A 27,415-nucleotide genomic window follows, 5' to 3' on the forward strand; every position below is an offset into this window, starting at 1 on the left:
CCAATTATATAAAGTTCAAATAGATGCAAAACTAATCTAGGAGTCAGAAGTCAAGATAGTGGTTATCTTGAGAAGGAAAGGGGCACAAAGTGGGTTCTCTGGGCATCTAATATTTTCTATTCCTTGACCTGGATATGATTACCTGATTGAGTCTGCTTTATAGTATTCAATGATTAAGCTGTATGTGAGAACTTCTCTGCACTAGGATTCAAAGAAGTTTATTTTAAGATGCTTTTTTTTCCTACATAATAAAAAGGTATTGTGTTTTGAATGCCCTTTCCTAGGTATTCCCTCTTCATTTATATAAATACTACAAGAAGCAACTTCCAAATTTAAGAATCACAGGTGAGTCCAAGGCAGGCTATTTGATAACCACACATAGAGAAACACCAGCCCATTTTCAGAGTAAAATGTAGGAAACACATCCCAATAAAATGGAAGATTCGAAACATTCTTTGCCGCCTGCAAACATAACACCTGTTCAGTTTGGGAAACTTTCACCTGAAAGCTGGTCCCCATCCAGGAACTGTGCTAAGGAGAAAAGACCAGGCAGAGTTTTTAACAAGGCCTGATTTTATAAGCAATTTGGAATCTATCAGATAGATGAACATCTCAGGCATTCACCTGCCCAAAGACTGTAGCTTATTCTGTTATCCTAACATGAATCACCCAGAGAAATTTCTCTGTTGAGATTTGGATATGAAGTATATCCCCCATCGCAAAGATTCGTGTGTTGAAGTCCCCAACACAGCATGATTCAGATATGGGGCTTTGGGGAAGTGATTAGATCATGAGGGCTCAACCTCATCAGTGGATTAATCCTCTGAATGGACTACTGAGAAGGTGGTAGAAATTTTTGGAGGTGGGACCTAGTTGAAGGAAGTCATTAGGAGCACACCTGTGTTCTTCTTGCCCCCTACCCCTCCCTGACTGCCATAGCTGAACAGTTTTCCTCTGCTATAGCTTTTGTCATGATGGTCTGCCTCACTTCAGGCCCAAAACAATGGAGTCAGCTTTGATAGACTAAAACCTCTGAAACGATGAGCCAAAATAAATCTTTCCTGCTCTGAGTTGTTTTTCTCACATATTTGCCAGAGCAACAAGAGTAAATAAAATAGAAAACTGGTCCCAAGTGTGGATGTTGCTGTGATTACCCTGACCATGTGGTTCAGAAGCCTTTGGAACTGGTTTGTGGGTGAAGTTTGGAAATGCAGTCTATAGAATCCTTAAAATGGTTTAAGTAGAGCGTAATGGATGATTTTGGTGTGATCTTAGAAGATCACAACACTGATAGTAATATGGACAGTAAAGATTGTGTGCTCATGAGGTTTCAAATGAGATGAAGATGCTATTGGTAATTGAATTAGGGGCCACTCATTACATTATGGCAAATAATTTGTCTACATTTTGTCCATGACTGCGTGTGATGCTAAATTTAAAGATGTTGAACTGGGCTAGGGTTGTGGCTCAGTGGTAGAGTGCTTGCCTAGCACGTGTGAGGCACAGGGTTCACTCCCCAGCAACACATAAAAAAAATTAAACGAACAAAATAAAGGAATTGTGTCCATCTACAATTAAAAATATAAAAATAAAGGTGTTTAACTAATTAATCTGGTGGAGGAAATTTCAAGGTAGCATAGCATTTGGGTGATAGCATGGATATTGTTGGCAGTTTTTAGCCAGGCTTACCATGAGAATTAAAGCAAGAAGATCAAAAAATTCTGAAAAGTTTGCAGTTTATCCAGGACAGCACATGCAAAATTGGGGCCAAAGAAGTTGTGGTTGTTGAAGAGATTAGCACCACTAAAAAGAAACCAAGAACTTTGTACCAAAGCAATGGGAAAGATGCTTTGAGGGCATCTCAGGAATCAGCAAAACCACATCAATTACAGGTTCCACAATGTAAAAATGTAAACTCATTTGCTTTGAGGGTAGCCTGTTTGCACAGGACCACCCATGAAGTTGTTTACACAGCAGTTTTTTGTTTGGTTGTTTTTTTTTCCCCTCAGGTATTCAGGCACTCTAAGATTTCTGCAAACACAGTCCAAGCAAGCCTGGGTACTGCTTCTGCTGGCATGAAGGATGCCAAGAATTACAGGGTTATGTATAAAGGCTTATATCAAGATTTCAAATAAAGGTTTGTAAGGCCAGACAATGTGTGTCAGGATCAGAATCCCTGGAGGTACTCCTCGAGAGGGCAATAATAAAACTGTGAGAGTGAAGCCAAAACAGCAATGGAGAGCCCAAGAAGTTAGAAATGCCAGAAATATGAAATGTCTGCCGAGGAAAGCTGCAAGCAATGAGCAGAGCCAGTCCAAGAAAAAGGGCATGTGGGCTGCAACCAGCAAGACCACAGGGGTGAGGCTGCTCCAGTCTTTTGGAGCCCACACCTTGCTACCACATGCCCCAGATGTCAGCAGATATGGAGTTACAGAATTTAAATTTGTCCTGCTGGGTTTATGTCTTGCTATGCCCCCATTCCTCCCTTTAGGGATGGGAATGTTTGTTTATTCTATGCCATTGTATGCTGGAAGCATGTAACTTGTTTTTGATTTTTCACAGGCGCTCACAGCTAAAAGTTGCCCCAAGAGTCTCACAGGAGACTTTGGATATTGACAGAATGCATTTTGCATTATGAGATAGACATGAGTGTCTGGGGGCCAGGGGCAGAAAAAGCCTCTATTCCAGTTCTTCGAAACACAAAATCCCACACCTACAAATAATTTACCAGTCTAATTTAGTACCAAGTTCATGAGAAACACCTACCCTACATCTCCTTAGAAATGGCACTTTGTATACTCTCCTTAGGAGGTCTTTTAGACTGGGCAAGCCCCTATAATAGTAACTCCCAAGCATTAACGTGCAGACAAGTGACCTGAAGATCTAGTTTAAAAGACCCGAAGATCTTCTATTCCACAGGTCTCGGGTGGGTCTGAGATCCTCCACTTCTCAGAGCGCTAAGTGATGTTGGAAACTTGCTTAATTAAGTTTATTCACTTGCAGTGCTAGCACACCACTGAAGCCCAGTGTTCCTGAACACCAGGGCAATTTAATGATCTGTTTTACATAAAAAAAATGAAAACAGAGAAAATAAATACTATTCCCTATACTCCACATGTACACACACATCCCTTTCTATTATATACCCATGGTCTCTGACCCAAAACATGATGTTTTAAAATGCTATAATTGGCCCATAAAGTAAACAGTCATATCGAAGACAAAGGGCCAATTTTTATAACAAAGAGCATCTGTAATTTAATAAGACCAGCAATTAATTAGGCAAGCAGAAAACAAAAATAGAAAGTAAACATTAAAAAAAAACAAAGGGTTACTGAAATATTGATAATAAAAGTATACAAAGTGGAGACTTGATCTTTATGGGCAGTGGCAATTAAGCAATATCTACAAAATTTTAAATGCCCAATACCTTTGACCCTGAAATGCTTTTTTTTAATAGTACATGTTTATTTATTTATTTATATTATTTTTTAATACACAACAACAATGGAATGCATTACAATCCTTATTACACATGTAGAGCACAATTTTTCGTATCTCTGTATATAAAGTATGTTCACACCAATGTATGCCATTACACATGTACTTTTTTTTGCATTTCAATTCTTAATACACATATTTACCACAATTTTTCATCTCTGTATATAAGGTATGTTGTCACCCAATTCAAGTCTTCATACATGTACTTTGTATAATGATGACCATCACATTCCACCATCCTTGCTATCCCCTTTCCCCTCCCTTTCCCTCCCACCCCTCTTCCCTATCTAGAATTAATCTAATCCTCCCATGTTCTCCCTCCCCTTATATGAGAGAAAACATCCGGCATTGGTTTTTTGGGATTGGCTGACTTCACTTAGCATTATCTTCTCCAACGCCATCCATTTACCTGCAAATGCCATGATTTTGTTCTTTTTTTAATGCTGTGTAATATTCCATTGTGTATAAATGCCACATTTTTTTTATCCATTCATCCACTGAAGGCAGTGGCAATAAGCAACATCTACAAAATTTTAAATGCCCATTACCTTTGACCCTGAAATGCTATTTCTAAAAATTTATTTTGCAGCTATTCTTGTGTACGTAAAATGATGTATTCACTGCAGCAATGACAGCAAAAGATTAAAAACCTAAGTGTCCACCAATAGAGAAACAGGTAAACAAACTGGCATATTCTTAAAATGGTATACTCTATATTAAAAGAGTGAACTGGCATAACAAATATTGATACAAAATAGCATTCAAGATAAAATTTTATAAACCAAGATGCAATGCACTGAATGATATACTCCTTTCATGAAAAACCAGGTAACTGCAAAATAGAAATGAGAGGAATTTACTTTTCACTATATATCCTTTCATACATTATTATGTCCATGTATTATCTGTTTTTAAAAATCAGCATTTTTCTAAAATAAAAAAACAGATATCAGAAAGTACCAAAAACAATTTTTGAAAGTACAAATATCCTCCTCAAATTAGCCACTCTCCACCATCTTTGGTCTTAAAACAATTATAAATTCAGGTTTATTTTTTATTTAGAAAAAAAATTCAACAAATCTTTTTTTTTTTTTGGTTCTGGAGATTTGAACCCAGGGGTGTTTTATCACTGAGCTACACTCCCGGTCCTTTTTGTTTATTTATTTTTAAATTATTTTCATATATAAGACAGGCACAGTGGCTCACACTTAATCCCAGCGGCTTGGGAGACTGAGGAAGGGGGATCATGAGTTCAAAGCCAGCCCCAGCAATGGTGTAATGCTGAGCAACTCAGTGAGATCCTGACTCTAAATAAAATACAAAATAAGGCTGGGGATGTGGCTCAGTGATTGAATGCCCCTGAGTTCAATCCCGGGTACCAGCTCAAAATAATTTTTTTAGTTGATTTTATTTCTGAAATACATGACATCAGAATGCATTACAATTCTTATTACACATATAGAGCACAATTTTTCATATCTGTTTGTATATAAAGTATGTTAACAGCAACTCATGTCTTCATACATGTACTTTGGATAATGATGTCCATCACGTTCCATCATCCTTGCTAACCTCCTGCCCCCTCTCTTCTTTTCCACCCATCTGCCCTATCTAGAGTTTGTCTATTCCTCCCATGCTCCCCCTCCCTACCCCACTACAAGTCAGTCACCTTATATCAGAGAAAACATTCGTCACTTGTCTTTTTGGGATTGGCTAACTTCATTTAGCATTATCTTCTCCAATTCCATCCATTTACCTGCAAATGCCATAATTTTATTCTCTTTTATTGCTATGCAATATTCCATTGTGTATATATGCCACATTTTTTTTTATCTATTCATCTACTGAAGGGCATCTAGGTTGGTTCCATAGTTTACCTATTGTGAATTGTGCTGATATAAACATTGATGTGGCTGTGTCCCTGTAGTATATTGTTTTCAAGTCCTGTGGGTATAGACCGGGGAAAGGGATAGCTGGGTCAAATAAGGGTTCCATTCCTAGTTTTCCAAGGAATCTCCATACTGCTTTCCATATTGGCTGCACCAATTTGCAATCCCACCAGCAATGTATGATGTATCTTTTTAAATTTTTTATAACTATTTTTAGTTGTTGATGGACCTTTATTTTATTCATTTATTTATATGTTGTGCTGAGAATTGAACCCAGAACCTCCCACATGCTAAGCAAGTGCTCTCTACCACTGAACCACAACCCCACTCCCTTTTTTGTTTTCTATTTTGAGCTCTAAGATAGGGTCTTACTAAGTTGCTTAGGGTCTCGCTAAATTGCTGAGATTGCCCTTGAATTTGCAGTCCTCCTGTCTCAGCCTCCTGAGTCCCCAGGATTTCAGACATGTGCCCCCATACCTGGCTCAAATATTCTGTTTTTAAGTGAAAATAAGACAATTATCTTTCATCTGCCAATTATCATTACTATATTTGCTCCATTTCTTTATTAGATCAAAAAATATTTTAGATTAAAAATCAGATAACTACTTATCTATGAAACTATGGATGACTAGATTAAATTTCCTGAATGGGATGTGAAAAAAAAATCCCCCTTCAGGATAATGTTGATCTCAAAATGAGATATAACTCTCCTTTATTTCCTGAGAGATTCACCTCCTCCCCAATGTCTCCATGTTCATAAGGGAGTAAAGTACACAAAAGTACCAAAAATATTACCATAGTTGTTACCAGAGTCTTAAGTTAGAGGCCCAACTCTGGCAGTCATAGTGAAGCAGATCCAACCACTGACCCCAGGAGCCAAATGGAAAAGTAATGATGAAAAACAAGAAAGGAACTTTAATCAGTTCAGCCATATTGGGAAGACAAAGGCACCAGAGTTTCCAACCCTATCTTCAGAAGTACTCACATGAACTCCCAAATTATACAGACAAGGGGAACCAACAATATGCATATATCAAGAAGTCTTGGTTAAACTGTGGTCTGATTGATCATTACCTTGTGATTGGTTAGGCCTAGCCTTGTTGGCAATGCTAAGAAAGTTGCTTCGCCTGGGGGTATAGTTCCAACACATGACAAGATGTTTATCAATCAGACCTGTTGCTCCTGTTGAATCCAAGGTGACTGACTCAGAGTAAAGGAGACCCATGCAAAATGAAGGCAGAGACCCCTAGTTTTCTACATTTGCAGCTATAGGTGTTTTTAGCAAAATCAGCCTCTAAATCCCTGTTATATAGTAAAGTCAACACTGACTCTATAGCAACTTTATGCATTATTTATTGCACATACTCAGTAATCAACAAAATCTTTGTTTTACCTGCTAAAAATTATTTTTGGAGAACTAAACACCGAATATGAAAATCTCAAAATGAATAGATAACCATTCAATCCAACTTTCTATAAATTTCCACCATCTACAGCTATACCTGAAAGTAGCATCCATTTAGTTTTCTGTTAAAACTGAATCCTCTGTACCTTTAGCATGAACACAAGTTCAAAGTCAAAGTCTACCAGTGGAGTAAACAAATAGACAAAGAATAAAATATTTCGTTCATTCTTTATTTTTAAAAATTCCAATTAGGTGCAATTCCTGCATTTAAAAAAAGCTACATACATTGCTGTTTTGTGGTTAATTCAATTCTGTTTATCTCATTCTCCTCTTCTTCGCAGCTGGAAGACCATTTGGCAGGAATACTGCAGAAAATTCAAATGCAAATAGAAATATTAAGCTAAATTATCTTTTAATACTGCCTTAGATTGATGACATATGCAAAAGAAAAAAATCAGATATTTAAAATGTGGAAAAAAAATAAGAGAATTAACTGTAAAACATTATAAACCAGGAGTTGGCAAAAGTTTCTGTAAAGGGCCAAGTAGTACATATTTTCAGTTTTGTGGGCCATTACTCAGTAGCAACTTCTCGACTCTGCTACTATAGCACAAAAGCAGCTGCTATTGGTTTGAAAATGGTTTGTCCCCACCAAAGCTCATGCTGGAGTTTAATCCTCATTGTGAGTTATTAAGAGGGTGGAACCTAATAAAGTGATATGGATTAGAGCATCAGGGTAGAACTCCCATGACTGAATACTGGAGGCTTTGCAAGGAAAGACAGGATACAGATACGGTCACACACACACACACACACTATCTCATTGCCATGTGATGCCCTGCACTGCCTTAAGACTTGAAGAGGCCATCACCAGAAGCAGCCCCTTGAATCTCCAGATCTGTAAGCTAAATAAACTACTACATCTTCTTCTTCTTCAATAAAGTGACCCAGCCTCAGGTATGTCATTGTGGTAAATAAAAATGGACTAATATTTATTAGTTTATCATTGTAGCCACAGACAATAAATAAATGCTCATGGCCATGTTCCAATAAAATGGAAAAAAAGTTTGCCAATTCCTTTATTTTATATATATATATTTTTTAGTTGTAGACAGACACAGTACGTTTGTTTAATTTATTTATTTTTAATGTGGTGCTGAGGATTAAACCCAGTGCCTCCCATATGCCAGGCAAGTGCTCTACCATTGAGCCACAACCCCAGCCCTTGCCAATTCCTTTTTTTTTTTTTTTAAAAAAAGATGTTGATGGATCTTTATTTCATTCATTTATTTAAATGTGGTGCTGAGAATCGAGCCCAGGGCCTCACACATGCCAGGCAAGCACTCTACCACTGAGCCACAACTCCAACCCCGCCAATTCCTTTTTTAAACAGTATTTCACAAACTTTCAGAAAAAAATAAAGTATAAAGTAGAAAACATCAATGGAAAAGCAGTATGGTCTAAAAATACAATGTCTAAGATTTCACTACTTTGATCTATAAAGAGGGTCTCACATGTAAGGACACAATCAAACAAGGAGAATAGCATGTGAGAACAATGGCAAAGACTGGAGCTGCAGGGAACAAAGATGGCCAGTAAAGAATGCCAAAGAGGCAAGGAAGAATTTCCCTACTGGTTTAGTTTCCCTATAAGATTAGAGGCAGCACAGCCCTGCTGACATCTTGATTTCCTACCTATGGCCTTCAGAACCTTGAGACAATAAATTTCTGTTGTCTTAAGGAGCCAAGTTTATGAAAATGTATGGCAGCCCTAGGAAAACTAAGAGGACAAATATCACAGTAACTACAATAAAGTATAGTCCAAAAGGCCTTCAAAAAGATGGTGCATTTGCTTTCATGTCATAATACATTATGGATCCATTCCAATACACATGAAGAAAGCTGCAATTACAAAAATATACTCAATTCAACACTTATGGACAGAATGGCTTTTTCAAGATGGGTATAGGAAAGATAGAAAAGTTTCACATGCCAAAGAAAAAAGATCAAAAGAAGGTAAATGTTCAGATTGTAGAACAAATCACTGAAATCTACGGACCTGCACCCATTGTATCTTTCTGTTCCTTGTCAAATTTCGGTATATGGTAGCAGTTTCAGGAAAATTAGTATTCTAATTATTACTATATAATAAAAATCATTCTAAAACTGTCCTACAACAACACAGTCATTTAATTCTCTAACAATTTTTGCAGATCAAGGATTTGGAAAAAGGAGCTAGGGTTGTGGCTCAGTGGCAGAGCGCTTGCCTAGCATGTGTGAGGCACTGGTTTTGATTCTCAGCACCGCATATAAATAAATAGAGGTCCATTGACAACGAAAAAAAAATTAAAAAAAAAAAAAAGAATTTGGAAAGGGGTCCACTAAGCAATTCTGGCTGAACAGTTCTAACACTCCAGCCTCTTCACATCTCCCAATGAGGCAGTTTGGGTTTCCTAATAAAGAATTATAATTTCAGGCTAGTCAGACTGCATACAAAACTGCTAATGGCTTAAAGACCCTAGTGAGCTAGATAGAAACTCTCTAACCTTTTCCGGCCTAGCCCAGGAAGTCACAGTATAACTTCCATCACATGCTGTTGACTATACACATGGTGCAGAAACAGAAATGTAAATAAAGCTCATCAGGACATGCAAGCACCCTAATAGTTTTAAACACTAGAATTATACCCACAAATTGTAGTCCTGGCTGAGACTAGTTTAGTCAGGTTTTTTTGTTTGTTTGTTTGTTTTGTTTTGGTGTTTTTGCAGTTCAATGTGTAAAAAATAGAAATGTAGAGGATAGAACTCTAATACCTTTGAATTCTGGGAACCAGTATTCACACTCACTGTAGGACTGCTATCACTGTCATCTACCTTTAAAACAGCACATTTAGGGTTGGGGATGTAGCTTAGTGGTAAAGCCCTTGCCTAGTATGTATTGAGGCCCTGGGTCAGATCCCCAGTGTTGGGGGCAGGGGTGGACCGCAAGTAGGTTGGACACCACTGTAGCTTTTGCCAGTGACTCCTATGCCACAATGCAATACCCCATAGTCACCATAGTCATATGCTCTCCCACAATGCAAATTAATGCTGGCACCCCCAAAACCAAAAGATTGTGAACTCGATGCAAAAGGGACTTATAATCCTCATGGCTCCATGAAGAAGACAGGAGACTGTCAGCAGTACCTCTCCTGCATTCTTCCAGGGGTCTGGAGAATAATCAGCAGTCTCAGGGACCTTTCCGCAGTAGCCAGATATGTCAAAGGACAAAATTGCAAAAATTTAGTTTAACAATCTTTTTTTTTTAATTGTAGTTGAACACAATACCTTATTTTATTTATTTATTTTTATGTGGTACTGAGGATCGAACCCAGTGCCTCGAATGTGCTAGGTGAGCGCTCTACCACTGAGCCACAACCCCAGTCCCTAGTTTAACAATCTTAGTTGGTTTTATTTTCTATTCTACAATGAAACTTTATTCTATAAAACAGAATGAGCTAAGCAGATGTTGAACAGAAAAAAAGCTAAAGAAAGCAGAAATAAACAAAAACAGAAAATAAGATTGATCATTTTGAAGTTATTTTCCTTGTTAAGTGACAACAGGTAAACAGACTACTATTTACTGATTGGTTAACATCAGGTACTTCAGGTTACCTTTTTTTGTATTACAAATTAAGGCAGAGGGAACTTTACTATCATACCAATTGAAACTAGCCTATTTGGAAAATTTGCTGCTACTGCTCTATTTCTGATTTCTCAGAAAGTCAGACAAATAGCTTAGTTTCAGTTTGGTGATGTGAAAGTTTTACATGAGTGATTCCATTTTGATTTTTAGCCTGGTATGTTAGGGCCTAGTATAGGACTTCAGTTCAAACAATGGCTTCTTTTATTTATATGTAACAGATAATACTAGGATACAACAAAGAGTTATTCCTCAACATACATATATGTATGTGTGTGTATGTGTGTGTGTGTTTATGTATGTATGTATGTGTGTGTGTGTATATATATATATATATATATATACACACACATACATACATTTTAGTTGTAGATGGACACATACCTTTATCTGTTTTATTTTTATGTGGTGCCAGGGATGGAACCCAATGCTTCATGCATGCTAAGCAAGTGCTCTACTACTGAGCCACAACCCCGGCCCCCCCTCAACATATATTTTTAGCCAATCAAAACTTTTAAAAATATGGTTCATGGACCTCCTACTTTCAAATATTTTGTCTACCAAATAATCTCATTTATTGAATAATACTTTCACTTTCCCACTTTTGATTAACTGTGAACTTTAATCATTAGTTACCACTTGAAGGTGATATGCTTCTATCCAAAAGCAAGAAAATTCATTTTAGTTATACTATGAAGAAGCCTCTAGGTAAGTATGTACTTGAAGATTTTCTATAACTCCCATCTGAAAGCATAGTGAGAACAAATGGTCTAGATGGCCTAGTCAGTATTTTTCTACTATATCTTGGTTACTCTAGAATCTTTTTCTTTAATGACAAATAAAATTATATATATCATATACAATATGATGTTTTGAAACATATATACATTATGAATGGAATCTTTAGTGTTTTAAGACTCAACATAAATGAAAACTTCATCTGAAAATAAGTTATATATGCAACAAATAAAAATCCAAAGTATAAACTCAAAGTATATAAACTTTTATTTTAGTCAAGCTACTAAGAATAGCGAGTCCTTTTTCAAAAATTAAGGCTTATCGGGCATTTTTCCACAAACAAAAGAACAGCTCTAACATCTTTGTTAACATTTCTTTTTTCAATAAAAGATGCTAGTGTCCAACTCTGTTGTAAGCATCCATTGAAGTAAATATAATGGCTACTCTGTTTGCCTACAAAGGCCTTGATATAGCAATATTTAACTCTGTGTCCTATTTTTCCCAATGTGTAAGGTATTTTTTTTTTTTTGGAAGTAAGAAATTGCAATAGGTTTATTAGTGCTTAGGTCATTAAACAACTATTTTATATATAGATGTTGCTACTTAACCATGGCACTTTCACAAGAACTAAAAGGCTTCTAGGATTTTATTTTATGCTGAAAATTTCTAGACATTGAAGAAAATCAACACAAGAGTGATGTAAAAACCAAATACAAAGACTTCTTAAAAAGTCAAATTCTACTACCAAGAGGAAATGTCAATTCTATGGCATTAAAATTACCTGCTGACCAGAAAACTTAAAACTCGTCAGTAATATTGTTTCTTGGTTCTAAGCTCAAGGCCTGTACCATTAGGAAATTTCCCTAGTGTAAAGCCTGTTAAAAGAAAGGCTCTGTTCTTCTTTATACATAGTTTGCAATATGAAACAATAAATAGAAATACCAAAATTTTAAAAATGTAAATAGTTCTAGCAATTAGTTATTGAGACTAAGGAGGAAGTATCTCATTTCATTGTTTGGAAAAACATGTGTTTAACTGCATTCTAGGAGGAAGATAATCATTAAACAGGTATTTGCTGTAAGTCACATATGATTCTTTTTTAGTAAACTATTATCCTTTATTCACTCTTTACCTTAATAAAAATGTTTTCACAAAGACAAGTTTTTATCCTAGCATTTTCAGTCTCAAAGAAATAAAACACATGATACACTAATATTTTTAAAATAGGGCTTTTCAAATTTTGCCAACACGGAAGAAACTGAAATATTCTGTTTGGCTTAAAAATTCATAAAAGTTGTGCTGTGTCTATAGTATACCTGAGGATTAATATAAAAATATTTCAAATTACTGAGTAAAACTGACGTTACAGAAAAATGTACCATGTTTACTCTGAATGCTACATGCAGACTACAAAAAAGGTTTACCCCAAAACTGATTCTGGTAATTTACTAATTATATATCTTGTGCATCTAATTAAAATAAATCAAATACTATTTATGGATATTAATGCTTTTTAAAACAAGGTGGTAGAAATGGGTATTTTGCTGATTACAGAAGCAGTTGAGACACACACTGAGGGTCTAGGAGGGTAGTTCAGTGGTAGAGGGCTTGCCTAGCATGTGCCAAGCCCTGGGTTCAATCCCCAGCACAACAACAACAACAAAAAAGATTCAGTCGGATTATAACAAATGACTTGCAACCCTTACAAGCAGAAAAGTTGCTCTGAAGCCACTTCCTCATATGTATATTATATTTTCTTTCTATATCTCACATGCCATTTTCTTACTCTATCTTAGAATCTGTTTTCAAGGCTGAACATGAAAGAAGGTTTCAATCCTCCAAGGCAGTATCTGTGGTAAATGGGGCTAGGAAATCCTACACTTTATACCCAACCAGATTAGCAAAGTACATTAGCATATCAAAAACTACAAAATGTCCCCATGAAAGAGACCTAGGAACTCTAAACTCTGCCCTTCACAAATGTCCCAGTACAGAAGAGGAAATGATACTCATGTATTAGGATCACCATCTAGGCCTTCTAAGGTAATGACTTTCTAAAAAATGGGCCAGACCTCTCAATAGAAATTATGATATTCCTTTGATCCATAAGGCTATTTATAAATAAAATATCAAGCCAGTTATCAAGAATTGCAAAAATTAACATATTAGAATGTACCAAAGACTTCAATTTGTTCTCAACTATAAGTCTAGTTACTACAACTAAGAAAGACTAGTATGTCTACCACATATTCACACTCAAAGCTGTAATTCTATGATTTAAGAGATAATGCTATCAGTAAAGTTGTCCTTGCTTGATCATGGTTTCATATTATCATTATTCTTGCTTTTTATTGAGATTTTGTTGATTACTCTTTTTTTAACCTTTTTTTATTTTTATGTGGTGCTGAGGATTGAACCCAGTCCCTCACATGTGCTAAGCAAGTGCTTTAGCACTGAGCCACAACCCCAGACCCTATTCTTGCTTTTTTAATTAAAAATTACCATAAGTTTCATTCCATCATTACCAAGTTAGTTTTAGCTGTTTTATTAAATCTGTAAAGAATAAACTATACAATTCCATCAGTAAGTTTCTCACTGGTCTAGACTTTTTTGTGATTCAATTAGGAACTATCCATATCCCTAACTGGTGAAAATGTCTCCCCAAACTACCTGTACCTGGATAACTGCTATTATCCCACTAAAAAGTGGAAATTGCTCAACTAAAAGATGACCCAGCTAAAGGGTCGGGATTAAAAAGGCTTGAAAGTCACTGTTTTAAGGGTCCTCACTCTGGCTATGATCACTAATGAGGGGGCAAGGCCTTCTCCTTGGCCACACCAACCAAATGTGGTAGAACTGAGGAGTGTAAGAAGTGTTTGAACTTGGATGTCAATGATCTCTCCAGTCTCTAGTTTTGAGTGAGAAGGAAGTGCTACAAGGATATCTTAATAAATCCCCATTAACAAGCACTCTTTGGAAAATCTTTTCTTAGTTTAGCTTTAAAATATTGCCACTTTCATAGACATAGATTGAAACTAAATGTCAGGGATCAGCTCAGAAAAATATAAGAACCATGAGGGAAATGTGTAATGACTTTCTGGATTTTTCAGTTTTTAGCTGTGGAACTGAATTAAGATTTATCCTAATAAACCCCGTATCCATTATACTAAAGATAGGGTGAAAATATATATTGCAAAGTATAAACAGACTATAAGAATTCAGAATTCTTAAGTCAATTTATCAAACTTACAGTGCTAAAAACCCTGTGTTAAAGACATTTCTTTCTCTGGATACTGAGATCCAAAACAAAAAGATAATGAAAATAAATAAGCACAAAAGACATAGCAACAATCTGATAGAATAATGAATAACGACATGGTTAAGATTACTATAACCAAGTGACCCCGGGCAAGTCAATTCACCTCTCTGATCACTCCTTGAATACACTGAAGAGGCAGCCAGATCAATGATTGTTAAATCATCTTCTGGCCCTCACAGTCTACATTTTACTACTATGATTAGAATAAGTTATTTGCTAGTCAGGCATTAGATATTTAGGGAATAATTATTTCTTAAGATTTTTTTTTTAAAGATGGACACAAGGGCTGGGGCTATAGCTCAGTTGGTAGAGTGCTTACCTTGCATGCAGAAAGCCCTGGGTTCGATCCCCAGCACCAAAAAAAAAAAAAAAAAAAAAAAATGGACACAATTCCTTCCTTCCTCCCTCCCTTCCTCGGAGGATTGAACCCAGTAACTCACACACACACACAAAAGATGGACACAATTTCTTTCTTCCTTCCTTCCTAGTGCTGAGGATTGAACCCAGTACCTCACAAGTGCGAGGAAAGCGATCTACTGCTGAGCTATAACCTGAGCCCCATATTTAGGGAATTATTAACTCCAACAAGTCACAAAGGTTATCACTTTAAAACACTGCACCTAATATTTACCAGACTCAAACACTCATGCATTGCTCTACAATTAAATGTTCTATTACCAACTACTTCATCTGGTTCCTATCTCTTAAGGATTCTCCTCATGCTAATAAATATGATTATATTTTAAGTACAATGAAGTTTTTTAAACCATGTGTTTTCAAGAGATTTATTTAAGACCTTCTTTCAAACTAAGTGGCTGATGAATGTTTATGGTCTCAGGGCTGGATGGAGAATCAATCCTTTATAAATCAAAAACTGTGCATTACTTCTAGGAGTTATTTCAACATAGATGTGAACTTCAAAATTTTTTAACAAAACTTTCCCTCCAAATGATCTTAAATGCTTAAAGGTGAAACACTATCAGTTAAGTTGTCCTAACTTGACCATAGTTTTCAATTATCATTATTCTTGCTTTTTATTGAGCTTTTTTTAAATTACTTTTTAAAAAACATTTATTTATTTATTTTTATGTGGTGCTGAGGATTGAACCCAGTTATTTCTGGGGGCAGGGAAGGGGGGTGGTGGTGATGTATTTATTCCCCCCACATGCTGGAGATTAAATCCAGTGGTGCTCTACTACTGAAGTACATTCCCAGCCCTTTTCAACTTTATCTTGAGACAGAATCTTGATAAATTGCCCTGGTAGGCCTGGAACTTGTAAGCCTCCTACCTCAGCCTCCTGAGTAACTGGGATTACAAGTATCCATCACCACACCCAGTCATTGTTCACTTTTGTATCATGTATTCTACTTATTGTTAATTCAGGATGGATAATTGTCATGATATAAAGTACCATACACCTACTCCAAAATCTTTTGTAAAATCATTCCTACTTATTTATTAAACCAGCTTGTTCTCCTACATGAATCCAATTAAGAATTAGTCTAATTTTTAAAAATTACAATTGTATGATAAGCTTCATGATTTTATCACTCCTATTAAAAAATAATCATTTGTAAAAGGTGAGCATAACACATGATAATTTAGTTGAATTTTAACAGTATGTTCTCTACCCTTATATTAAAGAATGAATTATTAAACCAGGATCTACAGATCCCGAGGATACTTGAATGGGCTTTAGGAGTTTTAGTAAGTCCTTAAATTTACAAGAAAATTAAATGTGTACGTACATTTTTCTAAAGAGATAGGACAGGGCCTTGAGAGAATGTTCAGAGAGGATTTTAAACTTTAAGAATTGCTTAATATACTTTAATATTTTTCAGGGCATGGTGGCACATGCCTGTAATCCCAGCAGGTAGGGAAGGTGAGGCAGGAGGATCGCAAGTTCAAAGCCAACCTCAGCAACTTAGTGAGGCCCTGAGCAATACAGTGAGACTCTGTTTCCAAATAAAAAATAAAAAGGGCTGAGGATGTGGCTCAGAGGTTAAGGGCCCTTGCTTTCAATCCTCACTACCAAAAAAACAAAATTTACTCTCAATCAGAACACCTCATAATTATCATGGTATGAATTCCCTAAACACAAGGATAGCTCATGAAATTCCAACATTTCTAAGAATTCCACGGAATGTAAAAATGATCTATAGCAGATATTTCAAAATAATCTTAAAATTGTCAAATGGTTAATATGCACACAAAGAGGCATCATTTTCTCAAAGGGGCTTATATATGAATGTTGATATGCACACTCACAAACATTCTAGCCAGAGAGGATTATAGCACTTGCTCTACAACAGAGCTAAACAGCAAAAGCGGGATTGGGATTATGGCTTAGTGGTAGAGCGCTTTCCTAGCATGTGTGAGCACTGGGTTCGATTCTCAGCACCACATACAAATAAATAAATAAAATAAAAAATTTCATCAACAACTAATAGAAATATTTTAAAAAACAGTAAAAGCAGTACAGTTTTCATAAAAGGTACGATATCTAAAACATCCATGTTTTTAATTAGAAAGAGGGCACAATGCTTGTTCAACCACAGCTGGCTTAAAAGTTCCCCACCTGTCTTCCATTTAAAGGATGAGGAAACTAAAGACCAAAGAGGGGAAGTGACTTGCCTACAGTATACAGCAAGTTGCTAACCAAGACTGAAACTTAAATCTGCTGATTCACTGTCTAATATAAAATATCTACATCACAACACTTTTTCTACAGCACACTATTAAAGAGAATGAGTTATTTTGTCGTGCAATTTTACTACATACTTCAATTTTATATTATACCATATTTTAAAAGAATGTAATAATAGGGGGCTGCGGATGTGGTTCAAACAGTAGTGCGCTTGTCTGGCACGCGTGCGGCCCGGGTTCGATCCTCAGCACCACATACAAACAAAGATGTTGTGTCCGCCGAAAAACTAAAAAATATATATTAAAAAAAAATTCTCTCTCTCTCTCTTTGGAAAAAAATAAATAAATAAAAGAATGTGATAGGATAAGTAAAGGGAGACTGGGTAGAAAATGAACAAATTGGTAAGATGGTTAAGAATGAAAACTACAGACATCTACCATACTTCCTCAATTTTGAGACTTTAAGACCATTTAATAAACATTTTAATATAAAGAAAAAGTAAAATACATCTTCATTTTGAAAAAATATCAGAATGTGAAAACATACATCTCTAAAGCAAGAAAATGTAATATAATGTATCCTATAAGACACATCAATAGCACTCTCATTTGAGGCAGTACTACAAGGCACAAACACTTGGAGCAAGAAGTCCCATTTTCTCTAGGGTAACAGTTATTAAATACCTATGATTATGTGGCTCTCTGCCCCAATTATAGTTACTAACATAAATAAGTCCTTCTTGTTATTTGTCTCACGCTAGAGTTTTGGAGACAAAGCAAAGTTTGAATCCCAGATCTGCTACTTAGCTCTCCAGCCTCTGGAGAATTACCAACTTCTCTGAACTTCCTTCTCCTCATCTGTGAAATAGGACACATACATGAAAGAATTGAGAATTATGTTATTTATTTAAGGAATATAATACAGCGCCTAAATAAAATAGGAATCACATTTAGTTTTCTCCTATAATCCCCATGGGCCAAATAAAATTAAACACTAAACTGATTTATAAGACTCCTCCCTCTTCATTTAATCAATCCGTACTGATTCTAGGACAAATTCTACTAGTTGCTTGGGAATAATTCCTTGGTTAAAAAAAAAAAAAAAGCTTTTTTAAAAAATATATTTATCTTCTTCCTTCAAATTGGGAAAACAATGATGAATTTTTAACTGTTTAAGTCAATCAGTTAAATGTAAATTCAGTACTTTCATACTGCCTTATTGAACTGAAACTCTAGGCCCAAGACAAACCCACCAGGAGAGGAACTACAGAATCAATGTGTGAGACCAAGGAAGGATATGAATACCAAAAGAAACTGTTAAGATGGTTCAATTCTATGAGTGGTTTGTTTTCTTTTAACCTTAAATTCATTTATTTACCTCTAAGAAACAAATGTTTAGGAATTCAAGACCATACCTCTAGGAGTACTTTGCTAACCCGATCTCTCAAATTAAGTAAATGCCTTCTTCTAGTAGGTAGAGTTTCAATTCCCACCAGCAATAATTCAGTTATTTCCAAGATGGGAACAGCCTACCAAAGTGGCTTATATGGAGTAGGTACTGAAATAAGACCTTCTTTTCTCTCACTCCAAGTTCAGACCTACATACTACATATTCCCTATTAGCTCATTTCTATTGAATGGTTTTTATGCCCCCCCCCGCCCCATTATCATTTTTTTAAATTTGGAACTACACCAAAGTATAAGCATTTTTAAACCATTCAAGATCTTTTTAGCAAAAGATTAAAGTAATACAAGGGGACCTACCATCATCTTTCCTATGGATTTGATCAGAATTATGATCATGCCAAATATTTAAATTTGGCACTAAGCATGATTACCTGCCCATATTTTAATACCTTCATCCTGACTAAATTTACTTTTCTTTTTTTCCTTATTTAACTCAGTAGTTTCTTATCATTGCTCCTCCAAGTCTTTCAGTTAGATATTTTGTTGCTGAACACTTCCTTCTTTCTTAGGTTTCTATCAATAGCATATTCCTTGGTATCTACAAAAATATCTCCAAGTAATCTTTTAATTTCTTCACTGGATCTTTTTCTATAACAATCTCTTAAAAAAAAAATGGCTCAAGCCAAACCCTTGAATTTTCTTGTCCACTAGGAATCTTGTGCACGTAGTATAGTGCCTGGCATCAATGCTCAATTAACATTGCCATTTATTAGCTGTGTGACCTTAGGCAAGTTAAATCTCTCTGAACCTCAGGCTCCCCCACCTATAATTTTTAGATAATCCAAATATGATACTTAGAAAGCTCAAAACCAAGCACTTTTTACTATCAATATAATCTACTATAAAACTCAAAAATGTTTCTAAGTATATGTGATTGACTATCAAACTTACCTACCTCTCAATAATCCAACTTATTTTTACTACATTCGCTTATCAAAAAAAATTTTTGTGCACTTTCCTTTATTGCCAATCTTTAATCCATCAACTCTTCAAATTATCTCCTAGACACCACACAGAACCATCATTTATCAACTAAGCTACAACAAGAGGCTTGATTCCCACACCCTTAAATGTTCATTCAACATATTCAATTATCCTTAAAAAACATTTTTAATTTGTGATTCTTTTCCATAGTTGCTCATACTATGTCCAAACTGGACTGCCATTACTGGGTCTTCTATTAACTCATATCCTAACTAATACTTCAAGTGATGACTAAAAACTCACATTTTTCAGAAACCTTCCCTGATTAACTCCACACCACTAGGATTACTTCTCTGCTCCAAATGGCCTCAACACTTAAGTATTTTGTTACACTAAGGGTAAAATGTGGTCATAGTTAATAGTGTTACCAAAAAATAACTTCCACAAAAATTATTTCTGCATCCCAAAGAATGCTCCATTAGTTACAATGCTTCCCTGATCTGGTAAACAAAAAACACCCCAAACAACAACTGCTCTCTTTGGATTTTGTCCTTGACACTGTAACTCTTTCATGATCCTTTGTCCCATCCTCAAACAAAAATTATTCCTCTCATTTAAATCCACTGGATAGGGCTGGGGTTGGGGCTCAGTGGTAGAGTGCTTGCCTAGCATGTGAGAGGCACTGGGTTTGATTATCAGCACCACATATGAATAAGTAAATGAAATAAAGATCCATCAACAACTAATAAAAATATATTAAATACATAAATAAATCCATTGGATATGTATGTGGTAGTGGGCCACCTTTGTTCACACTACCTCTTCTCTGGCCCCAACCTCTGTCCACACACCACAAATAAACACCCCCAAAATTTCAAACAGAAAGGCAGTAATAGTGATATACATAAATTATGTCTTTCTTTTCTGAAAAGAATTTTGAACTTACTTAGCTATAAAACTTTTCAAGCTGAAACTTCCCAGAAAGCATAACACATCTTCAAATTTCACTACATTTTCAAAAAGGATGATCCTGTAAAAATAACCGGGCTGTACTTACACATTAATTATTGTGTTACTGTAAGAGGTCTTGCATCACTTTAATGCTGTATTACACATGCCCAAAACTACAACTGAGAAACTCCCCTCTAGGGCAGATATTCCCAGAGTATTTTCTGATGTTGCCTTTAAACTAACACATTTGACTTTTTTTTAATGTAAAGAATTAAGTATCTCCTCACAGCTGTCCACTCAAAAGCAAACAATATTTGTGCCCATTACTTTGGAGAAGATAAGTTTGTACGCTGCTGAAGTAAAACAATTAGTTGGACTGTGAGTGAGAGTGGCAAGTAGGGCGCGGAGGCAGAAAGAAGGATTAGCAACCTCAAAAGTGAGTTAACACGTCGGTATTCAGTCTCCAGTGTATAGTGAATCAATCAGTGGACCTGGCTCCTTCCGTCTTTCCAGACTGTTCTTGCTCAACTATTCATAAAAGATTCACAGCCTTCAGCTACCTCACATAATTCTACCTCTCGAACTCCCTGTGTACTTTCAAACAGGCCAAATAACGCCTCGTCAAACATCCTCCATTCACATCTCACCTAAAGCCTCCCCGCTCAGTCACCTTCCGGCTTCAAAGATGCATTGCTTACTCGAGATCCACGTGTCCCCATTTGTCCAGAGACCTCAACCTTCAAAACCCAAACCTTTCGCTCCCAGCTGATTTCCCCTAACCCCTGTCGCTGCCTTCTTCCAAGAGGCCAACCACGCTTCCCAGTCCCACGCTTTCTCCCCGGACACCCTTTCCTGAGCATCACCCGCTTCCCATCACTTTCTTCCTCTCCAGACCCCAAATCCTTCAATCACAGGCCTCCTTTTGCCGCCACGCTCTCTCGAGCACTCAAGCCCGCTCCCCCGTTAACTACCCGCCCCACCTTCGCCATCTCTACGCGGCCTCCCACCCCAGGCGGCGCCCCCGGCTCCGCGGCTGCCAACCAGACCCTTTCCTACACCCCCCGGCGGTCCCGGCCCCTGGGAGGGCGGCGGCCGGGCCACACTGCAGAGACCATCCGGGCTGACGCGGGCGCCCCGGCTCCGGGCGGACGCGGGTGGGGGCGGGGGCGGGACAGGCCAGCAGCCCCACCTCGACCCAGCTTGCTTCCCGGCTCCCACAGCCGCGGTCCCGGCCAGGCGGGGAGGAGCCAGCAGCCCGGCCCTCCCGCGGTGCCCCTGCTTCTCACCTAGACGCAGACACTCAGGCCTCGCTCTCCCCCGGGCAATCCCGCGATGGCTGCGCCGCCGCTGCCGCCGCGCTCTCCTCACTCGCGTTTCCACCGCCCCCGACCGGCTGCTGAAGAGCGGACAGACAGCGGCACGCCCATTGGCTGCGGCCCACACTCGCGTCACGAGCCCCGACCGCACCTCGGGATGTGACTGGATGGCGCGGCGCCCCTTTTCCACGTCTGCTCTCGATTGGCTCTCGCGCACACCCTTACTGCACTCCCTCCTCCCCCGGCTCAGCCCTCCACCCCTCACCAGGTTTCCATCCGGGCGGGAGGGGGCCGGGAGCAAACGCCAGTGGGACGCGAACGGCCAATCGGGGCGCTGCGAGAGGACCCGGAGGTGGGCGCCGCGGCGGCCGGCCGGCGGGGAGAAGCTCAGCCAATGGGCGCGCGCCCTACATCCCAGGCTCGGCAGCGCCTCCTGGCAGCTAGCGTCTGTGCGGGTAGCACCCAGGGCCACGCCCGGCTGCTGGTGGCGCGGGAGGGGTGCCCACGCGAAAAGCGAAGAGCACGCGGGGAAGCCAGCGCGGGAGGCTGTGGGCAGCCATTGTGGCGTGCTCCAGCTCTGCTTACACGGAGTCTGCCGTGCTTTTTGGTGGGTGCTGAGGGTGAGGGAATATCTTAACTACCATCTGGGTTTGGGTCCGTGAGAGCGAAACCTTCGCTCTGTGGACCCCTGAATCTGCATGGTGCCCAGTTAAGGAGAGCGTCGCCCAGCCCCACCGTACTGTAGGTCAAAACATTCCACCTACTACTTTCTCCAAGATCCTGCCGTACAGAATTTAGGTTTGATGAGAAAAGTTGGAATAAAGGTTATCTCTGAGGAGTAGGGACTTGTTTGGTGGAAAAGGGCAAGAAGGAATCTAGTAGGTGTTGGAAAAGTTCTTCTTTTTTTTTTAATCTGGGTAGTAGTTACTGGGGTGTGTGCATGTGTAGAGATTAATCGACCTGTACACTTAAAGGTTAGTGCACTCTACGCACTATGTTGAGATATAATTCACTTCTTAAAATAATGAAGGGATCATCAGAATTACTCCGTAGTAAACAATCCCCACTAGGAGTTAGCTGTCAATTAAAAGCCACAAACCAAAAAAAAAAAAAAAGCATTTGTGTGAAGTAAAAATGAGTTAAAGCTCCTGGCACAGTGAATAGCACACATTGGTTAAAACTTTAAGGATGGGCCAGATGTCGATTTTTTTTTAGGGCTTCAGAGCTTGTTTCAGTGCCTGGTGCTGTTAGTAACACAAAGACACTCAAAAGTACTGTACCCAGTTGAAAACTACAAAAGTTTACTAAGCTGCCTTCTCTCTGTGGCCTACCTAAACTCTAAGCCCAGGAACAAAGTTGAAAAACTCGAAACCATGGTTTCTACATCCAAAGACTCACAGTCTAACACCATTTCTGGAAGGAATCACAGAACACAAATCTAACACAGTGGCTTACCTTCAGGGAGTATGCATTCTATCTGCTATGTTAGGCAAGACCAGAGAGAGGGCCTAGAACCCACTGAGTCCAGTACCCAAATTCTGAAATAGCCAGGGTCAGGTGAAACATTTCCTAAAGTGGATCTTTCCCCAAAACAAACAAAAACTCGGGGCCATGCCAGGCAGAGTGGCATGCACCTGTATCCACAGTTACCCAGGAGACTGGCCTAAGGAGTTGGAGGCCAGCCTAGGCAACATAGCAAGACCTCATCTCAAAAAAACAAACAAAAACTAGGCTAAATTCTTGACTCTAAAAGGACAATCGGTAACTGAAGTCTATCTGCAGGAAAAAAAAAAACAAGAAACTCCATCTTCCTACTCTTTGCTCCTTCTTTTCTTTGCTCCGTTCTTTTCCCTCTCTTGTGTTTTCTTAACTTTCCTTGCCCTTTGTTTACAGTTTTCTTTCTTCCTTCCTTCCTTCCTGCTGTCTCTCTTCTAGTGACTGCTTCAACTCTTTCCTTCTCCCTCTTCTCCTCCCCTTTTATCACATCTTTTTCTACAGGATCACTAGCCCCTGAGACTTAGAGTCCATCCAGTACTTATCAAGAGCCCTCCTCCACGTGGTCACACTGGTGCACAATACTGATGTCACATTCTTTTCAGAGAAGGGATTTTGTTTCTGACTGGGGGAGAGAGAAGTGGAGAGAAGACTGGGAGTGGACTACCCCGCCCTGACCCTGGGCATGTGGTGCCCCTGCTGCAGAAACAGGGAAGGAAAAATCTGTTTCCCAGGGTCCAAAAACTTCATCCAAAATTCCATGATAAACCATGGCATGAGAAAGACTTAGAAGAAAAATAATGTTCACCCCTATTCCGGCTCATTTTTCAAATAGGGTTTGGAGGAAGTATTGCTCCATACATTGGTCACATCTTGTTTTAGTCAGTATTTTCACTGCTGTGACTAAAAGAACAGACTAGAACAATTTTTTAAAAAGTTTATTGGGAGGCTCATGGTTTCAGAGGTCTTTGTCCATAAATGGCCAGCTCTACTCCTTGGGGCTTGAGATGAGCAGGACATCATGGTAGAAAAGTGTGGAGGAGGAAATAAAAAAAAAAAAAAAAAAGGACAATCAGAATAAAATATAGATAACAGTATTTAATTCTTTAGTCATTAATTTGTTCAATTCAGATAAATGTCTTCATTTAAAGTACTCGTTTCTAAAGTAGGCATGCAAAGCTGGATATGTCAGTTTTTTTTCCACAGAGCATTGAATGTTTTGAGACAATTCCAATATAATTCAGGGTGAGAGACTACGTAGAGAATCTAACCCAGCTTAGGGAATTTTAGAAGCATATTTTTAGAAGACATGGAGTTATGTTAACCACTGCTAAGGTTTATCAACATATGCAATTAGACACTATTGCCAGAAAATACTTCATAAATTATTTGTTAATGAAAACAACTTAATCTTTAAGAACTATCTGGGGGCTGAGGATGTGGTTCAAGCAGTGACGTGCTCACCTGACATGCGTGGGGTGCTGGGTTCGATCCATAGCACCACATAAAAATAAAAAATAAAGATGTTGTGTCCACCGAAAACTAAAAAATATTTAAAAATTCTTCCTCTCTCTCTCTCTCTCAAAAAAAAGAAATATCTGTATATAAGTGCAAAAATTAATACTTAGTTCTGAGGAAAACATGGAGTTACTTAAGTAGTTGCTTAATGACTACATTTTGACTTTTAAAAATAGCTTTAGAATTGAAAATATATAGGCATCTTATTTGATTCAAGTCAGTGTGCATGTAGTAGGTACCTCCAGCAGAGACTCCACAGATAGGCAGATAGCTTTCTGGAGGAAGACAAAAGAAAGGATCACTCTCCAAGATTGTATAAACCCATGAGTAGAATATGTTATTTGGCCTGAATCCCTATAGTGAACTATTATTCTTAAATAAATTTTAAAAATTCATATAGCTACAACAAATGAGCAATTAATAGTCTTTACAAAGGCAATGAAGGATTTGGCCCCAGAGTTTTCCCTAGAAAATGTAGTAACACTGCTGTAGTGTGAATTTGGATTGTCCCACTAAAGACTTGGTCCTCATCCTAGCTGTTTTGGAAAGTGGTGTGACCTTTAAGTGGTGGGCCCTAGTGGGAGTGGTTATTGGGGACCACATGCCCTCCCTCCCAAGTGGATTGTGGAACATCAATCTCTTCCTCTCTGTTTGCTTCTCAGCCCTGGGAAGAGAGTGGCTTGCTCCACCATATTCTTCTTCCCAAGGTATGTTGTCATACTACAGGGCCAAAAGGAATGGGTTCACCTGACCATGAACTGAAACCTCCAAAACTGTGAGCCAAAGTAAATCATTTCTCCTTTTAAGGTGATTATCTCAAGTATTTGTTACAGTAAATAGAAAGCTAATTAACCCAAACACCAAAAAATGTAATCATTCATCCCATGGTTTTCCCTATCTTTCTTCAACAAGAGCTTGGAAAATTAGGCTGCTGAATATTAGATTCAACTGCATTATAATTTTATTGAAATATAGAACAGCTGTACATGCTTTTAATCCAGGTTATAGAAACTGTACTGCAAATGTTTTTCTTATGGCAAGTATCATTTTCTAACTTACGATATATTTTTCTGTCAGTGTTATATTAAACATAGTTCTGGTGAGTTCTTCATTGTATTCCCCACAAAAACCTTTTGCAAGTACTCATCTATTCATCTGCATTTTTTGGGAGAGGAAATTGAGGTTCAATGAGACAAGTCACATGACAAAGTCACACAGCTATCAGGTAACAGAAGTGGGATTGAAATGTAAGTCTATTTAATAGCAAACACCAGAATTTTTCTACTGTACTCCCATTGCCACCTCCAAAACCAAATCAAGTCATTATGTCTTGTCCTAATATATATTTGTATCCCCCTCAGTGAGTAGCACAGAATCTTATCTATGTCACTCATGAAATTCACCAAATTAACAATTATTTTCATCATGCTTTATCTTTACAGATTCCGTGACAATTTAAAAGTAACTGTTGCACATTAAAAATGGTTTTTTGTTTGTTTGTTTGTTTGTTTTAACAAAACTGAAGGGAATGCAGCTCTCTTTGTAGATTCAGGGGAGATCTCATCACACAATGTATCAGAGATGTTCATTCTGATAGCAGTTTCAGGCAACTTTGCTCTAGTGAGCTAAATTCCAGTTAAGGCAGTTATTCTCTGCAACTCATGTGGTGATTTCTACCTTGACCCGCACCCAATTATGACATTTGTAATTGGTCTGCTTTATAGGCTGGTAGAAAAACCACTAACAAAAATACCCCATCAAGTTTCTAACATTTTTATTAGCACATCAATTGCCAGTCTGAGCAAGTATGCACAGGCCCCTGTGGCTACATTTCCACATCTCTGAAGGAATAGTGAAACCCAGTATCTGTCTTGGGTGTTTCAGAGATCTGTGGAATGTGTTTGGGTTTTCATGTGGAAATAAGTGATCTGACATCCTACAGGCTTAATCTAAGTGGAACATTTCCTGACTCCTTTATAGTACTCTTTGTCTGACCATTTACTTTCTTATTCTCACCTGTTTTTTTTTTCTAGATCTTGTTTGTTGATATAGGTGTCCTGGAGTTACCTAGCTCACTGATCTTAAGAGGAAAAGAGTTACAGCATTTGTATCTTTTCTTTAGATACCATCTGTCAATTTACCAGTCGTTATTGTGAAAATCAGAAACTATCTTGCTGCCCAATTTCTTTTCACATTTCATCAGATGGTCATTGTTTTTTGTTTTGTTTTTGTTTGTTTGTTTTGTTTTGTTTTTTCCCCACTTTTTGCGGTGGCATTGTCATCATTTGGACCTCATTTGGGGATAGTGGTAATTGAATATAGAACCCTGAGACCTGAGAATTCTTTTCTTTTTATTTCTTAAGGATTTACTCCCTTTGTATATGAGTCAGAACAGAGCTGCTGCACATACCCCAAAATGAGAATCACTAGTTTGCCATGTTTATTCTGTTATAACATGTCCAAGGTGTAAGCCACAGACTCCAACGCACCTATTTCCTCTTCTTGGAGTGGTGCTTCTAGAGAACAGTGCCTGAAGTTCTAAAGTCAGCACCAGCATACCCTGGAA

General features: G+C 38.0%; 1 protein-coding gene across 1 annotated transcript in view; it reads right to left on the reverse strand.

The window, feature by feature from the left end:
• Nucleotides 1-21,956, reverse strand: part of Far1 (fatty acyl-CoA reductase 1) — a 58,748-nt gene extending 36,792 nt beyond the window's left edge. The window contains exon 1 of the mRNA XM_046438143.2: nucleotides 21,808-21,956. The gene's annotated coding sequence lies outside the window, so the exon portion shown is untranslated. The remainder of the gene's footprint in view (nucleotides 1-21,807) is intronic.
• Nucleotides 21,957-27,415: the final 5,459 nt, after the last annotated feature.

This window comes from Marmota monax, unplaced genomic scaffold (genome assembly GCF_021218885.2).
Source record: "Marmota monax isolate L192 unplaced genomic scaffold, Marmota_monax_Labrador192_F-V1.1 WCK01_AAM20220418_F8-fsc00061, whole genome shotgun sequence".
NCBI classification, from domain to species: domain Eukaryota; kingdom Metazoa; phylum Chordata; class Mammalia; order Rodentia; family Sciuridae; genus Marmota; species Marmota monax.